Below are 3,947 nucleotides of genomic sequence, written 5' to 3' on the forward strand. Positions count from 1 at the left end.
TATATACAGTATATGAATAGGGGCATATATTATAAGATTTTTTCTTCTTTCTGCTACCTTTCGTTTTTTGTATGAATTTTTTCGTATGTGAATTTGTTTGTTTTTAAATTAAATGAATAAATATTTTCAAAAAGCAAACAAAAAAACTTTTTTAAGGTAAATGTCATCGTTTACCCAACAAATTTATTTGCCAAAATGCTCAGGTGAAGAAAACTTACTAAAACGAGTTTGAATTTTAAACTCTAAATTGATCTAAATGAATAAAAGTACAGCACTTCAATTTGCCAAATGATGAGTCAGCATCAAAATAAGAATGGTGTTTTATAAATGTAATATCATGTGTTTGCAAACTTATAAATAACCTCTTAATAACACATTCATCAACATTGAATAAAGTGGCTCTTATAGAGCAATCACCAAGTGGAGTGACTAAAACATAAACGCACATAAAGTGTAAAACGATGCTGAGAAATATGATTTGTCGTTTCCCAGGCTCAGGGATAGAAAATAAGATTTTCCCGGTTGAGCAAAAAATAACAATTAAACTTGATGGTAAACAAGTCCCAGAGCACAAGTTTAAAAGCCGGTCAATTAATTGAGGAAAGAGGAAACGGCTAATCTACCCGAGGCAGCGACTCTACTCAGCAACACGACCGTGGAGCTCTTCACTGCAGACCAATCCACACATGCTGCAGCCACAACTCCCCCCCTCAGGGGTCCTAACTCCTGTCCACATTAGACACTCAAGCCTTCCCTGAAGCATGCAACCGCTGCTTCAGTTTTTATGAAACACAAAAACGATGTCCCCTGCTTTTAAAAAAATGATTTTGAAGACTGGGGGAGGTGATTTCTGTAGAGCCATTTTCAGGAATCCAGCAGCAGAAATGAAACGTGTAAAAGAGCAGCTCAGTGGATCTTTTCTGCTACTCAATGAGATGTTTTTTTAATAGATATAAAGCCTAGGTGAGACTTCACAATGACGGATGAGTGTAGGGTGATAAAACAGCTTCCTTCGAGGAGTAATTACTGGTGAAAGAAAGGTCAGGGTAATCAGTGGAAACAGTGCTGAGAAAACGGGGACAGGATAGTGTGTCATGTTGGTTACAGGAACTCTATTTTTGGACCTGCTAAAAATCTGACCTAATATCCCTCCGAATTTGACTTCAGAACCAGGCTGTTGAAGAATTTGCACTCGGCGTGGATGGATTTAAGCTTCCACACCTCCCGACTCTCTCTTAGTCATTTAAACCTGCCTGCTCCTAATTAATGACTCTGCCCTCGCTGCATGATTAGGATGTTATTATCCAGCAGGGCAGCGATGCGCTACGCCGACAGGCAAACGGCACAGGGGGAAGAAGTAATATTACACTGATTCTTGACCTGTGACCTGGCCAACAATTAGAGACTATGAGAAGTCACAAATGATATGTTTAAAGGGTTGTGAGGGAAAGAAAGAAGCTGAATTTAAAGGAAAAAACTGATCAAACGGAGGAAATTCAGTTTGCAAAGAGGCTTAAATTTGGAAATTAGAAAAACAAAAGTAGAAATATGAAAAATTAATGTGAGAAAGTATTTTAAAATGACCTTAATTTAGAAAAAGTAAAGATTATTTATTTCTTGGCTGATTGGGAGACGGTGGGGCTTAAAATAAAGTGGATTGCTCTCATCTTAAAAACAACTAAAAGTTCAAATATAGTGGTTCTTGCAAACTCTATTTTACACATCTTTAAACAATGTAAAATTGTTTAAAGACTGGAAAGGTGTTTTATGAATGCAGTACTTAGAAAAGACATCCATCCATTCTTTCCTCTTCTTCTGATATGGTCCAGGAGGGAAACCCAGGATCTGGAAAATCTTCAGTCACCTTCGCTAACTCCATTTCATTTGAAGGAGGAGCAGGTGTACTTCAAGCTCCTCCCAGATGATGGAGCTCTTTATCACCTTATCTTGAAAGCTGAGCCAAGTCACCCCCATGGAGGAAGCTCTATTCAAACACAACAATAACTCATGACCATAGCCAATGGTGGGAACGTGGACCAGGGCAGGTAAATGGAGAACTTAACCTTTCAGATTATGCCTGGTTCACACAGCAAGATTTTAAAGGGATCCTCGATTAGTTATAACATTAGACTTTATTTGATAAATATATATTTTAACTGTAAAATAAAGACTGTAAAAATACTGTAGGATATTTAATTTTTATCATTTTTATTACACGGACGGGGCCATTTTATTTACACGCAAAGCATTCTGGGTAAATGATAACATGGATAGGTCCTCGGTGTGAGGCTGCTGGCGAGCTATATCCACCCTGAAGGTTAATCTTGGACAATATCTGATGATTGGCCTTTTAAATGAAACCAGAGAGCGTTGACAGAGAGGAGAAGGTAGAAATGACTCAGCCTGTAACTGAAAATATGGATGGAGGACAACAGAGCTGCTTCATGGAAGAAGAACCTCAGCTTAGCCTGTTAGCTTTAGCATTAGCCCCGATGCTATCACCATGTATATGTATTAGCTCAGCGCTACACATTCTCCTCTCGTCACTGAGGTCCTCCATCTACATGACAGAGAGGGGAACACAAAAATGACTCAGCCTGCAACTGAAAATATAGATGGAGGACCTCAGTTTAGCTTGTTAGTTTGTCGTGCTAGCACCGAGCTAATACATATAAGGCAATATAGCATCAGCGCTAGCCCAAAGGCTAACAGGCTAAGCTGAGGTTCTTCTTCCATGAAGCAGCTCTGTTGTCCTCCATCCACATTTTCAGTTACGGCTGAGTCATTTCTACCATCTCCTCTCTGTCAACGCTCTCTGGTTTCATTTAAAAGAGTCGATCATCAGATATTGTCCAAGATTAACCTTCAGGGTGGATAYAGCTCGCTAACAGCCTCGCACCGAGGACCTATCCACGTCATCACCCAGAAGCCAAACTTCGACAGTCAGTCGGGGTCTCCCTTCCAACTCTGAAAAAGACTTTCCCCAGCCCTCAAGCTTAGGAACCTTCAGAGTCTTGGGGCAGCTTGAGCACAATAACTTTTCAAAACACAGTTTAGATTTAAAGTTTTTAATTAGCAACCAATAAATGCTTTGACACATCCATCCATCCATCCATCTAATAAATGTATGGACTAGAATTGACAAGAACCACTATGAACTCTTTAAAGTTGTTTTAAGATGGCAGCAATCCACTTGGGCCTTACTGAGGCTTGCCCATAGCTCATTAATCCATTTTAAATTAAACAATTTTTTTCAAACCGAGACTGTTCAAAAGGTTTTCTACAAGTAAGATAATGTTTAAAACCTTTCAATAAGAACCTCWCTTCAAAAGATTTGAAAAGCAAGGATCGTCTCAATCAGGTTGTGAATCAAGACGGAGGGAAAGTTGTCAGGGGCGAAGCTTTTCGATAAGAAATGTACAGAGGTGAAGCGTGTAAGGCAGGGACACACAAACCTGAGACGCTTAATTCAATCTCAGCTTCAAAATAGATTTGCGCCCTCCTTTTCGAGTCCCATCTTCGACTCTACCAATCACTGACGGCACACGCCATCGTCTCCTGCGAGAAAGCCTTTTTCTCTCCACCCCTCTGTCTTTTTATTGCGAAAAATCTAAGGGGTGTTTTCTGGGTTACCCTGAGTCTAAAAATAGAACCAGCTGTAGATTTATAATGCAGGAGCGAGAGGGAGTGGAGGGGTGCAAATGGAGGAGTGTGGGGGGGGGAGGCAGAGTTCCCATTAGGAGAAGAGGACGCCAAAGCCAGTTGGCAGGAAAAAGGGAAAAGACATGTGCTCAGGAAAGTGAAGGGAGAAGAGGCGTTATGAAACCAGAGACTTTATGTGTATGTGTGATGCAGGAGAATGCGGATAGAGAAAATTGTCAACGGATGGGTGATGTGGTGCAGGAGGTTGTAGGGGTGGGGGTGTGTGTGTGGGGAAGAAGTCTAGA

This window comes from Austrofundulus limnaeus, unplaced genomic scaffold, assembly GCF_001266775.1.
Source record: "Austrofundulus limnaeus strain Quisiro unplaced genomic scaffold, Austrofundulus_limnaeus-1.0 Scaffold48, whole genome shotgun sequence".
In the NCBI taxonomy this organism is placed as follows: Eukaryota; Metazoa; Chordata; class Actinopteri; order Cyprinodontiformes; family Rivulidae; genus Austrofundulus; species Austrofundulus limnaeus.